The sequence below is a fragment of the Spea bombifrons genome, chromosome 2, assembly GCF_027358695.1.
Source record: "Spea bombifrons isolate aSpeBom1 chromosome 2, aSpeBom1.2.pri, whole genome shotgun sequence".
NCBI lineage: Eukaryota > Metazoa > Chordata > Amphibia > Anura > Pelobatidae > Spea > Spea bombifrons.
The window spans coordinates 49,874,586-49,889,327 of record NC_071088.1 but is presented as its reverse complement, the minus strand read 5'-3'; the positions used below and the strand labels follow the sequence as shown (position 1 = coordinate 49,889,327).

General features: G+C 45.1%; 1 long non-coding RNA gene across 1 annotated transcript; it reads right to left on the bottom strand.

Annotated features, from left to right (window-relative positions):
• Positions 1-10,754: 10,754 nt before the first annotated feature.
• LOC128475295 (uncharacterized) lies at positions 10,755-12,320 on the bottom strand. The gene is made up of 3 exons (XR_008346487.1): positions 12,211-12,320; positions 11,327-11,405; positions 10,755-10,820 (listed from the first exon to the last, which is right to left on the bottom strand). It is a non-coding gene; the product is annotated as an uncharacterized LOC128475295 (long non-coding RNA).
• Positions 12,321-14,742: the final 2,422 nt, after the last annotated feature.

The window sequence follows — 14,742 nt, the reverse complement described above, 5'->3', positions numbered from 1 at the left end:
GAGTCCGCTTGATCAGGACGCAAAGCAGCGAGTCCGCTTGATCAGGACGCAAAGCAGCGAGTCCGCTTGATCAGGACGCAAAGCAGCGAGTCCGCTTGATCAGGACGCAAAGCAGCGAGTCCGCTTGATCAGGACGCAAAGCAGCGAGTCCGCTTGATCAGGACGCAAAGCAGCGAGTCCGCTTGATCAGGACACAAAGCAGGGAACCAGGAACAGTACAGGTGCCGAGCCACAGCAGGAAGATCCATAGACTTCAATACAAAGGCCCTGACTGAAGGGCAGGGCAGGTTCATAAAGGCAGGGTAATCACAGGTAACAAGGGCCAGCTGGATGTATTGGCTAGGGCTCAACCCAGGTAACAAGGCACACCTGAGTTCTGAGTGCTCCAGAGGGCGGCCACTAGTGGTAGCAGATTTAAACACCACAGGTATAAAAAAAAGCCATGGTTCAGGCAGCGAAAAAGTGGTTCCTGACAATAGCATTAAACATGGACATAGCATTGCACATAGAGATAACATTAAACATGGAGATAGCATTAAACACTGACACTGCCTTACACATGGATAAAGCATTAAACATGGACATAGCATTTGTGACAGTGTAAACCCCAGGGAGATGCTTAGTGTGGCATTTGGGTACAGGTGCTATCCAGATCGTAAATATGGGTCCCTGGGGTGGAGCAATTGGAGAGCAGGGTGGGCCAATGCTCCGTTTCCCCATGCTGTGGAAATTCCATGCCGAGTTTTCCAGGAGGCAAGAAATCTGCAGGATCTGGTCCGGGATTCCTATGGGGCCGGCATCAGGCACAGGTGCTGGACATTAAAAGCCCCTGGAGCTTGATACTCAGAGAGACTGTTGGGGGAAGAGGAAGTTTCCCTGTGCTCCTAGGGCAAGGAGAGGCCCCGAAGAAGAGAATCCCTGAGCCAAGTGAGGCAATACCTGCCTGGACGTTTTGTGTGTTGTCTGGGGGAGGTTTTCCAGAGCCTGGCGTAGCTGGGTCTGGCTGGGAGGTTGAGGTAGTGGGTGATTAGGCTGGTCAGTCTGCACCAGCATAGTTCAGTTAGAGACATACCATGCAACAGTCAAACAGTGGTTTTTGGGGTTTAAGCGGTTAAAATAAAGTGAATTTTTTTTTTTTCTTTTTCGTTTTTTTTTTTTGGTTCCTGCTTTCTGCCCACAGACCATAGCAGTGCTTTGCCCGCATCCTCCACCATATGTGACAAACCCTATAGCATGAGGGCCATACATGTCACTTTTAGGGGTCCTAAGCACCTAAGTCCTCTAGGGCAATTAGAGCCAGGAACAGCAGCTCATTTTTTTTTTTTTTTTTTTCGTTTTTTTTTTTTTGGTTCCTGCTTTCTGCCCACAGACCATAGCAGTGCTTTGCCCGCATCCTCCACCATATGTGACAAACCCTATAGCATGAGGGCCATACATGTCACTTTTAGGGGTCCTAAGCACCTAAGTCCTCTAGGGCAATTAGAGCCAGGAACAGCAGCTCATTTTTTTTTTGTTTTTTTTTTCCTCCTTATTTTAACCGCTTAAACCCCAAAAACCACTGTTTGACTGTTGCATGGTATGTGCCCTTGTGTATTGCTGGCTGAAATACATATCTTATGGAGGATGGCCTTGATGTGTTTGTGACGACTTATTGATGATCAGGACGTGAAGTTTCTTTTTGCTGGATAAAAGTATTGCATATCTGTGAAACCTGCAAAAGAAATGTCCAGGCAGGTATTGCCTCACTTGGCTCAGGGATTGTCTTCTTCGGGGCCTCTCCTTGCCCTGGGAGCACAGGGAACTTCCACTTCCCCCAACAGTCTCTCTGAGTATCAAGCTCCAGGGGTTTTTAATGTCCAGCACCTGTGCCTGATGCCGGCCCCATAGGAATCCCGGACCGGATCCTGTGGACTTCTTGCGTCCTGGAAAACTCGGCATGGAATTTCCACAGCATGGGGAAACGGAGCATTTCCCACCCTGCTCTCCAATTGCTCCACCCTAGGGACCCATATTTACGATCTGGATAGCACCTGTACCCAAATGCCACACTAAGCATCTCCCTGGGGTTTACACTGTCACACATTACACATAGAGATAACATTAAATATGGACATAGCATTAAACATGGACATAACACTACTCATTGAGATAGCATTAAACATGGAGTTAACATGCAACACATCGGAAGGATTTCATTTTGGAATGTATCGATTTTATTTTGAAATATAACTATTTCTTGTTTGAACACCAGTTTCAGGACACAAAGCAGGGAACCAGGAACAGTACAGGTGCCGAGCCACAGCAGGAAGATCCATAGACTTCAATACAAAGGCCCTGACTGAAGGGCAGGGCAGGTTCATAAAGGCAGGGTAATCACAGGTAACAAGGGCCAGCTGGATGTATTGGCTAGGGCTCAACCCAGGTAACAAGGCACACCTGAGTTCTGAGTGCTCCAGAGGGCGGCCACTAGTGGTAGCAGATTTAAACACCACAGGTATAAAAAAAGCCATGGTTCAGGCAGCGAAAAAGTGGTTCCTGACAATAGCATTAAACATGGACATAGCATTGCACATAGAGATAACATTAAACATGGAGATAGCATTAAACACTGACACTGCCTTACACATGGATAAAGCATTAAACATGGACATAGCATTTGTGACAGTGTAAACCCCAGGGAGATGCTTAGTGTGGCATTTGGGTACAGGTGCTATCCAGATCGTAAATATGGGTCCCTGGGGTGGAGCAATTGGAGAGCAGGGTGGGCCAATGCTCCGTTTCCCCATGCTGTGGAAATTCCATGCCGAGTTTTCCAGGAGGCAAGAAATCTGCAGGATCCGGTCCGGGATTCCTATGGGGCCGGCATCAGGCACAGGTGCTGGACATTAAAAGCCCCTGGAGCTTGATACTCAGAGAGACTGTTGGGGGAAGAGGAAGTTTCCCTGTGCTCCTAGGGCAAGGAGAGGCCCCGAAGAAGAGATACCCTGAGCCAAGTGAGGCAATACCTGCCTGGACGTTTTGTGTGTTGTCTGGGGGAGGTTTTCCAGAGCCTGGCGTAGCTGGGTCTGGCTGGGAGGTTGAGGTAGTGGGTGATTAGGCTGGTCAGTCTGCACCAGCATAGTTCAGTTAGAGACATACCATGCAACAGTCAAACAGTGGTTTTTGGGTTTTAAGCGGTTAAAATAAAGTGAATTTTTTTTTTTTCTTTTTTTTTTTTTTTGTTTTTCGTTTTTTTTTTTTGGTTCCTGCTTTCTGCCCACAGACCATAGCAGTGCTTTGCCCGCATCCTCCACCATATGTGACAAACCCTATAGCATGAGGGCCATACATGTCACTTTTAGGGGTCCTAAGCACCTAAGTCCTCTAGGGCAATTAGAGCCAGGAACAGCAGCTCATTTTTTTTTCGTTTTTTTTTTTTTGGTTCCTGCTTTCTGCCCACAGACCATAGCAGTGCTTTGCCCGCATCCTCCACCATATGTGACAAACCCTATAGCATGAGGGCCATACATGTCACTTTTAGGGGTCCTAAGCACCTAAGTCCTCTAGGGCAATTAGAGCCAGGAACAGCAGCTCATTTTTTTTTGTTTTTTTTTTCCTCCTTATTTTAACCGCTTAAACCCCAAAAACCACTGTTTGACTGTTGCATGGTATGTGCCCTTGTGTATTGCTGGCTGAAATACATATCTTATGGAGGATGGCCTTGATGTGTTTGTGACGACTTATTGATGATCAGGACGTGAAGTTTCTTTTTGCTGGATAAAAGTATTGCATATCTGTGAAACCTGCAAAAGAAATGTCCAGGCAGGTATTGCCTCACTTGGCTCAGGGATTGTCTTCTTCGGGGCCTCTCCTTGCCCTGGGAGCACAGGGAACTTCCACTTCCCCCAACAGTCTCTCTGAGTATCAAGCTCCAGGGGTTTTTAATGTCCAGCACCTGTGCCTGATGCCGGCCCCATAGGAATCCCGGACCGGATCCTGTGGACTTCTTGCGTCCTGGAAAACTCGGCATGGAATTTCCACAGCATGGGGAAACGGAGCATTTCCCACCCTGCTCTCCAATTGCTCCACCCTAGGGACCCATATTTACGATCTGGATAGCACCTGTACCCAAATGCCACACTAAGCATCTCCTGGGGTTTACACTGTCACACATTACACATAGAGATAACATTAAATATGGACATAGCATTAAACATGGACATAACACTACTCATTGAGATAGCATTAAACATGGAGTTAACATGCAACACATCGGAAGGATTTCATTTTGGAATGTATCGATTTTATTTTGAAATATAACTATTTCTTGTTTGAACACCAGTTTCAGGACACAAAGCAGGGAACCAGGAACAGTACAGGTGCCGAGCCACAGCAGGAAGATCCATAGACTTCAATACAAAGGCCCTGACTGAAGGGCAGGGCAGGTTCATAAAGGCAGGGTAATCACAGGTAACAAGGGCCAGCTGGATGTATTGGCTAGGGCTCAACCCAGGTAACAAGGCACACCTGAGTTCTGAGTGCTCCAGAGGGCGGCCACTAGTGGTAGCAGATTTAAACACCACAGGTATAAAAAAAGCCATGGTTCAGGCAGCGAAAAAGTGGTTCCTGACAATAGCATTAAACATGGACATAGCATTGCACATAGAGATAACATTAAACATGGAGATAGCATTAAACACTGACACTGCCTTACACATGGATAAAGCATTAAACATGGACATAGCATTTGTGACAGTGTAAACCCCAGGGAGATGCTTAGTGTGGCATTTGGGTACAGGTGCTATCCAGATCGTAAATATGGGTCCCTGGGGTGGAGCAATTGGAGAGCAGGGTGGGCCAATGCTCCGTTTCCCCATGCTGTGGAAATTCCATGCCGAGTTTTCCAGGAGGCAAGAAATCTGCAGGATCCGGTCCGGGATTCCTATGGGGCCGGCATCAGGCACAGGTGCTGGACATTAAAAGCCCCTGGAGCTTGATACTCAGAGAGACTGTTGGGGGAAGAGGAAGTTTCCCTGTGCTCCTAGGGCAAGGAGAGGCCCCGAAGAAGAGAATCCCTGAGCCAAGTGAGGCAATACCTGCCTGGACGTTTTGTGTGTTGTCTGGGGGAGGTTTTCCAGAGCCTGGCGTAGCTGGGTCTGGCTGGGAGGTTGAGGTAGTGGGTGATTAGGCTGGTCAGTCTGCACCAGCATAGTTCAGTTAGAGACATACCATGCAACAGTCAAACAGTGGTTTTTGGGGTTTAAGCGGTTAAAATAAAGTGAATTTTTTTTTTTCTTTTTTTTTTTTGTTTTTCGTTTTTTTTTTTTGGTTCCTGCTTTCTGCCCACAGACCATAGCAGTGCTTTGCCCGCATCCTCCACCATATGTGACAAACCCTATAGCATGAGGGCCATACATGTCACTTTTAGGGGTCCTAAGCACCTAAGTCCTCTAGGGCAATTAGAGCCAGGAACAGCAGCTCATTTTTTTTTGTTTTTTTTTCGTTTTTTTTTTTTTGGTTCCTGCTTTCTGCCCACAGACCATAGCAGTGCTTTGCCCGCATCCTCCACCATATGTGACAAACCCTATAGCATGAGGGCCATACATGTCACTTTTAGGGGTCCTAAGCACCTAAGTCCTCTAGGGCAATTAGAGCCAGGAACAGCAGCTCATTTTTTTTTGTTTTTTTTTTCCTCCTTATTTTAACCGCTTAAACCCCAAAAACCACTGTTTGACTGTTGCATGGTATGTGCCCTTGTGTATTGCTGGCTGAAATACATATCTTATGGAGGATGGCCTTGATGTGTTTGTGACGACTTATTGATGATCAGGACGTGAAGTTTCTTTTTGCTGGATAAAAGTATTGCATATCTGTGAAACCTGCAAAAGAAATGTCCAGGCAGGTATTGCCTCACTTGGCTCAGGGATTGTCTTCTTCGGGGCCTCTCCTTGCCCTGGGAGCACAGGGAACTTCCACTTCCCCCAACAGTCTCTCTGAGTATCAAGCTCCAGGGGTTTTTAATGTCCAGCACCTGTGCCTGATGCCGGCCCCATAGGAATCCCGGACCGGATCCTGTGGACTTCTTGTGTCCTGGAAAACTCGGCATGGAATTTCCACAGCATGGGGAAACGGAGCATTTCCCACCCTGCTCTCCAATTGCTCCACCCTAGGGACCCATATTTACGATCTGGATAGCACCTGTACCCAAATGCCACACTAAGCATCTCCCTGGGGTTTACACTGTCACACATTACACATAGAGATAACATTAAATATGGACATAGCATTAAACATGGACATAACACTACTCATTGAGATAGCATTAAACATGGAGTTAACATGCAACACATCGGAAGGATTTCATTTTGGAATGTATCGATTTTATTTTGAAATATAACTATTTCTTGTTTGAACACCAGTTTCAGGACACAAAGCAGGGAACCAGGAACAGTACAGGTGCCGAGCCACAGCAGGAAGATCCATAGACTTCAATACAAAGGCCCTGACTGAAGGGCAGGGCAGGTTCATAAAGGCAGGGTAATCACAGGTAACAAGGGCCAGCTGGATGTATTGGCTAGGGCTCAACCCAGGTAACAAGGCACACCTGAGTTCTGAGTGCTCCAGAGGGCGGCCACTAGTGGTAGCAGATTTAAACACCACAGGTATAAAAAAAGCCATGGTTCAGGCAGCGAAAAAGTGGTTCCTGACAATAGCATTAAACATGGACATAGCATTGCACATAGAGATAACATTAAACATGGAGATAGCATTAAACACTGACACTGCCTTACACATGGATAAAGCATTAAACATGGACATAGCATTTGTGACAGTGTAAACCCCAGGGAGATGCTTAGTGTGGCATTTGGGTACAGGTGCTATCCAGATCGTAAATATGGGTCCCTGGGGTGGAGCAATTGGAGAGCAGGGTGGGCCAATGCTCCGTTTCCCCATGCTGTGGAAATTCCATGCCGAGTTTTCCAGGAGGCAAGAAATCTGCAGGATCCGGTCCGGGATTCCTATGGGGCCGGCATCAGGCACAGGTGCTGGACATTAAAAGCCCCTGGAGCTTGATACTCAGAGAGACTGTTGGGGGAAGAGGAAGTTTCCCTGTGCTCCTAGGGCAAGGAGAGGCCCCGAAGAAGAGAATCCCTGAGCCAAGTGAGGCAATACCTGCCTGGACGTTTTGTGTGTTGTCTGGGGGAGGTTTTCCAGAGCCTGGCGTAGCTGGGTCTGGCTGGGAGGTTGAGGTAGTGGGTGATTAGGCTGGTCAGTCTGCAGCAGCATAGTTCAGTTAGAGACATACCATGCAACAGTCAAACAGTGGTTTTTGGGGTTTAAGCGGTTAAAATAAAGTGAATTTTTTTTTTTTGTTTTTCGTTTTTTTTTTTTGGTTCCTGCTTTCTGCCCACAGACCATAGCAGTGCTTTGCCCGCATCCTCCACCATATGTGACAAACCCTATAGCATGAGGGCCATACATGTCACTTTTAGGGGTCCTAAGCACCTAAGTCCTCTAGGGCAATTAGAGCCAGGAACAGCAGCTCATTTTTTTTTGTTTTTTTTTCGTTTTTTTTTTTTTGGTTCCTGCTTTCTGCCCACAGACCATAGCAGTGCTTTGCCCGCATCCTCCACCATATGTGACAAACCCTATAGCATGAGGGCCATACATGTCACTTTTAGGGGTCCTAAGCACCTAAGTCCTCTAGGGCAATTAGAGCCAGGAACAGCAGCTCATTTTTTTTTGTTTTTTTTTCCTCCTTATTTTAACCGCTTAAACCCCAAAAACCACTGTTTGACTGTTGCATGGTATGTGCCCTTGTGTATTGCTGGCTGAAATACATATCTTATGGAGGATGGCCTTGATGTGTTTGTGACGACTTATTGATGATCAGGACGTGAAGTTTCTTTTTGCTGGATAAAAGTATTGCATATCTGTGAAACCTGCAAAAGAAATGTCCAGGCAGGTATTGCCTCACTTGGCTCAGGGATTGTCTTCTTCGGGGCCTCTCCTTGCCCTGGGAGCACAGGGAACTTCCACTTCCCCCAACAGTCTCTCTGAGTATCAAGCTCCAGGGGTTTTTAATGTCCAGCACCTGTGCCTGATGCCGGCCCCATAGGAATCCCGGACCGGATCCTGTGGACTTCTTGCGTCCTGGAAAACTCGGCATGGAATTTCCACAGCATGGGGAAACGGAGCATTTCCCACCCTGCTCTCCAATTGCTCCACCCTAGGGACCCATATTTACGATCTGGATAGCACCTGTACCCAAATGCCACACTAAGCATCTCCCTGGGGTTTACACTGTCACACATTACACATAGAGATAACATTAAATATGGACATAGCATTAAACATGGACATAACACTACTCATTGAGATAGCATTAAACATGGAGTTAACATGCAACACATCGGAAGGATTTCATTTTGGAATGTATCGATTTTATTTTGAAATATAACTATTTCTTGTTTGAACACCAGTTTCAGGACACAAAGCAGGGAACCAGGAACAGTAGAGGTGCCGAGCCACAGCAGGAAGATCCATAGACTTCAATACAAAGGCCCTGACTGAAGGGCAGGGCAGGTTCATAAAGGCAGGGTAATCACAGGTAACAAGGGCCAGCTGGATGTATTGGCTAGGGCTCAACCCAGGTAACAAGGCACACCTGAGTTCTGAGTGCTCCAGAGGGCGGCCACTAGTGGTAGCAGATTTAAACACCACAGGTATAAAAAAAGCCATGGTTCAGGCAGCGAAAAAGTGGTTCCTGACAATAGCATTAAACATGGACATAGCATTGCACATAGAGATAACATTAAACATGGAGATAGCATTAAACACTGACACTGCCTTACACATGGATAAAGCATTAAACATGGACATAGCATTTGTGACAGTGTAAACCCCAGGGAGATGCTTAGTGTGGCATTTGGGTACAGGTGCTATCCAGATCGTAAATATGGGTCCCTGGGGTGGAGCAATTGGAGAGCAGGGTGGGCCAATGCTCCGTTTCCCCATGCTGTGGAAATTCCATGCCGAGTTTTCCAGGAGGCAAGAAATCTGCAGGATCCGGTCCTGGATTCCTATGGGGCCGGCATCAGGCACAGGTGCTGGACATTAAAAGCCCCTGGAGCTTGATACTCAGAGAGACTGTTGGGGGAAGAGGAAGTTTCCCTGTGCTCCTAGGGCAAGGAGAGGCCCCGAAGAAGAGAATCCCTGAGCCAAGTGAGGCAATACCTGCCTGGACGTTTTGTGTGTTGTCTGGGGGAGGTTTTCCAGAGCCTGGCGTAGCTGGGTCTGGCTGGGAGGTTGAGGTAGTGGGTGATTAGGCTGGTCAGTCTGCACCAGCATAGTTCAGTTAGAGACATACCATGCAACAGTCAAACAGTGGTTTTTGGGGTTTAAGCGGTTAAAATAAAGTGATTTTTTTTTTTTCTCTTTTTTTTTTTTTGGTTTTTTTTTTGGTTCCTGCTTTCTGCCCACAGACCATAGCAGTGCTTTGCCCGCATCCTCCACCATATGTGACAAACCCTATAGCATGAGGGCCATACATGTCACTTTTAGGGGTCCTAAGCACCTAAGTCCTCTAGGGCAATTAGAGCCAGGAACAGCAGCTCATTTTTTTTTTTTTTTTTTTTTTTTGGTTCCTGCTTTCTGCCCACAGACCATAGCAGTGCTTTGCCCGCATCCTCCACCATATGTGACAAACCCTATAGCATGAGGGCCATACATGTCACTTTTAGGGGTCCTAAGCACCTAAGTCCTCTAGGGCAATTAGAGCCAGGAACAGCAGCTCGTTTTTTTCGTTTTTTTTTTTTTTGGTTCCTGCTTTCTGCCCACAGACCATAGCAGTGCTTTGCCCGCATCCTCCACCATATGTGACAAACCCTATAGCATGAGGGCCATACATGTCACTTTTAGGGGTCCTAAGCACCTAAGTCCTCTAGGGCAATTAGAGCCAGGAACAGCAGCTCATTTTTTTTGTTTTTTTTTCCTCCTTATTTTAACCGCTTAAACCCCAAAAACCACTGTTTGACTGTTGCATGGTATGTGCCCTTGTGTATTGCTGGCTGTAATACATATCTTATGGAGGATGGCCTTGATGTGTTTGTGACGACTTATTGATGATCAGGACGTGAAGTTTCTTTTTGCTGGATAAAAGTATTGCATATCTGTGAAACCTGCAAAAGAAATGTCCAGGCAGGTATTGCCTCACTTGGCTCAGGGATTGTCTTCTTCGGGGCCTCTCCTTGCCCTGGGAGCACAGGGAACTTCCACTTCCCCCAACAGTCTCTCTGAGTATCAAGCTCCAGGGGTTTTTAATGTCCAGCACCTGTGCCTGATGCCGGCCCCATAGGAATCCCGGACCGGATCCTGTGGACTTCTTGCGTCCTGGAAAACTCGGCATGGAATTTCCACAGCATGGGGAAACGGAGCATTTCCCACCCTGCTCTCCAATTGCTCCACCCTAGGGACCCATATTTACGATCTGGATAGCACCTGTACCCAAATGCCACACTAAGCATCTCCCTGGGGTTTACACTGTCACACATTACACATAGAGATAACATTAAATATGGACATAGCATTAAACATGGACATAACACTACTCATTGAGATAGCATTAAACATGGAGTTAACATGCAACACATCGGAAGGATTTCATTTTGGAATGTATCGATTTTATTTTGAAATATAACTATTTCTTGTTTGAACACCAGTTTTACCGTCATCTATGTGGGACAGCCATGGGTGCCAGGTTTGTGCCGTGTTATGCCAACCTTTTCGTAGCCGAATGGGAAGCAGAACAGATATGGCACAACAATCCATTTGAAGCAGACCTGGTGCAGTGGAAGAGATATATCGATGACGTGTTAATTATATGGAGGGGAACACTGGATAAATTACATCAATTTATAGAATACATCAACCAGAACCAATACAACCTAAAATTTACTTTCAACATACTAAAGCAAAGTGTTGAATTCTTGGATGTGGAACTATTCACAGAAGGCAATGCTCCAGAAATTATAAAAATGCTACCGATGCCAATGGTTTCATTGATTACACAAGCTGTCATCACCCAGCATGGTTAGATAACATCCCCACGGGGCAGATGATGAGAATAAGGAGGAACTGTACACGGGACCAGGACTTTATAAAACACACCACAGATATTAAAAGTAAATTTAGGGAGAAACACTATCCAATAGAGTTATTAGCGAGAAGTCAACAGAAAGTGGAACAAATGGACAGATCTCATCTACTAAAAGGAAAGCCCGAACATAATATGAACAAGAAAGATTTCAGTTTTTCATTCATTAAGGAATATAATACTAAGGCTTACCACATTAAAAAGATATTGCGGAAACACTAGCATGTCCTGAAGAGCGATGACATTTTAGGTCCCCTCTTACCGGAAAAACCTCAAATCGTATACAAAAAAAACAAATAATTTGAAAAACATTTTCCTCCCAACAAAGAAAACAGAAATTAATTTTAATACCTTTCTGGGCAAGAAACCCATTGTTTTTTGCCCATGCGGTAGGTGCAAGATGTGCACCTACCTACCAAGGAAAACAAACAGTTTTATCAGTAATAGGACAGGGACTACATACGAAATTAAGAAATTCATCACCTGCACCACCAAATCTGTAATTTATTTATTACAATGTCCATGTGGTGCACAGTATGGGGGAAGAACAACCAGACCACTTAAAGGAAGAATTTAGGAACATCTTGGGAACATTATGAATTCAAGCATTAAACACGGTGTTCCGCGATACTGTAATTCATGTCCTGTTTTCTCAATTAATCAATTTTGAATCATGGGAATAGACACTGTACCCCCAAATTGGAGAGGAGGGAATAGTGCAGAAAACATTTCAAGAAAGGAAACTAAGTGGATCTTTAAATTAGGAACATATAAAAAAAGGAGGCTTGAACATAAACTTGGATATTCACGCTTTCACCTAAGGGATCCTAACCCCCATTTGAAATAAATAGACACAGACTACTTATTCATTCATGGGTTCTTCAATATTACTTTTTACTATACACAATTCCAATATTTCATATTTTGTATTATTGTTTGGCATATTGCTCTCTTTTCTGTGGATTCATATAGACATTTATGTATAAACAAAACCCATAGTATGTTTAGTTATAGTTCATATATCCACGTTTAATGCAATCACATCCTTAAACGTTTACATCCTATAGCGTTTATACTTAGCGTTCATGTTAATCCGTCTTCAAATGTCATTTCTTAACATCTGCACTGCACAGCACAGCAGGACACTAGGACATGATGCAACACCAAGAAAAGAGACAGCCCTACGGAGAAGGAGAAGCCGTTTCTATGGGGACGCGTATAAACAGAATGACGGCAGTACGCACATCCAGCCTCCAATACGTCCTCACGTATTGTGGAATGACGTAACAGCGCCACCTAGTGTACATGTGCGTACAACACGTCCTCATGTTCTGGGAAACAACGTTACACCGCCATCTAGCGTATATAGAAGAAAATACAACGAATTAACACACATAAAAAGAGTGGAAGAAGCGATCAAATACTTTTTTCCTGAGGAAGCCATTAAAGCCGAAACGCGTTGAGGAAAGACTTTTTATTTCACTGAATCGTTTGACGTTTACATATTTATATTTTATATATCTTAAAGTACTTTTTTTTAAAATTTAAATAAAATTATTTTAAAGGCATATTCCCGTAATAAACCTATATCTTTAAATATAAGCAGCAGTTGATTATTCTTTGGGGGTGGTTTTCCCGCTCCCTGGCTGGAAGAAGTTGCCGCACTGTATCACAGCGTTCGGGGGATTGGACCTGAAATTCCATGACATTTGGAGAAGAGATCCTGGACACCGTGGGCTTCCCCTACCCCCCTCCCTGAGCGCACCTTGCACATAATTTTACGTGCATTGGATCCCGTGATTGCAACCATTTACTACCTTTTTCACAAGCTGCTATGAGAGGGGAATGAGAAACAGACACAAATCTTCAGCACTATTGTGAGTGCAACTAACGCAATATAATTAACACCGTATTGACTGAACAGTCTACACTATTGTTGTTTCGTTTGTTTTTCTTACATGAGCGCCCCCTATTGAAATTGAACCTATACTTTACAACACCTGGAGAGAGTTGTTTTTAAGGAGGCAGCTGTGAGAAAACAAAAGGGAAGTATTTTTAAGAGATTTACTTATTTAGCACACACTATTTTTAGGGCACACCGGTTCTCCTCACAATCTTTTTACTAAAGCACACACACCCAGGCACTCACACTAACACAACCAGACAATCACCACTAATACACACACACCCAGACATTCACACTAACACCACCAGACCCATACATTAACACACACCCAGATACTAACACAACCAGACAATCAGCACTAATACACACACCCAGACATTCACACTAACACAACCAGACCCATACATTAACACACACCCTGACACTAACACAACCAGACAATCAGCACTAATACACACACCCAGACATTCACACTAACACAACCAGACCCATACATTAACACACACCCTGACACTAACACAACCAGACAATCAGCACTAATACACACACAGACACTCACACTAACACAACAAGGCCCATACATTAACACACATGCACAGACACTTAAACTAGCACAAATGCATGCTATCATACCCAGAGAAACACACATAGACAATATCATACCCATACACACACAGTCATAACATGCCTGCACACACAGTCATAACATGCCTGCACACACACTAACATAAAACAATAGAAGAATTCCGCGCATATTCAGCGAATATCAATCACTGATCTGAGGAGTAAGTATTGGGGGTTGCAAAAAAACAACCCCCCCCCGATGTTTTAATTTAAACCCTGTGCGGACGCACACCTGTAAGGCCGGCCCTGGCGGGGGCTTCCGAGCCCCTTTGAGTGGCGGACCCGGTCGCAGTTGCGGCGGGTTTAAGGGGCAGGTGCATTTTTCGGTGCACAAGTTTATAGCAAGATGCACAAAACATTTCATAAAAGCCAAAATACACCTACATTTCCATTCCGACATGTCATGTTTGGGACAGTCTATTTTAGTAGTATTAATTTTAATTCCAACTATGTACCACATGAGAGATACAAAAATAAAATACCTGTATTAACACCAATATAGGCTACGCAATGTAATACTTCAAGTGTAAAAAAGGAACTATTATTTATTAACTCTAGTTACCTGGGGAAAGAAATATATTTTTGCGAGCAGTTGAAAGCTACAGGTTGCAGGTGCAACTTATAACCGTTACAAAAATAAAAATGCCCTGGTCCCCAAACCTTAATAGAACTTAAGATACTGGAAACGGCATGTGATGTAATTCTCTGCACTAAGGGAATGACATCCGTAGTTCCCGCTGGTCTCTAATCTTTTGTTCGGAGCTTGGAAGACACTGACCCCGGCATATAACAGCCCTCTGCCATAGTGACCGTCGAACCAGTTGCCTCAGATTCTGGTATTGTTCTGTAGGCAGAGTAGTGGTGTAGCAGGAGAGGATGACCCGCAGCAGCCCCTGGAATTCTGATACCACATCCATGTGTTCGTCAAGGCGACCGAAGTCTGTCGTCCTGTCGGTTAATCCCGGTAGAAAGTAAGTGTCCCTCAGACTAAGAAGCAATCCCGCCGCTTGCCACCAATGTCACGGGCTGGCTAGTCCGACCGACTACCTCCGCTGTCTTGTGCTCCCTTAGCCTGGGA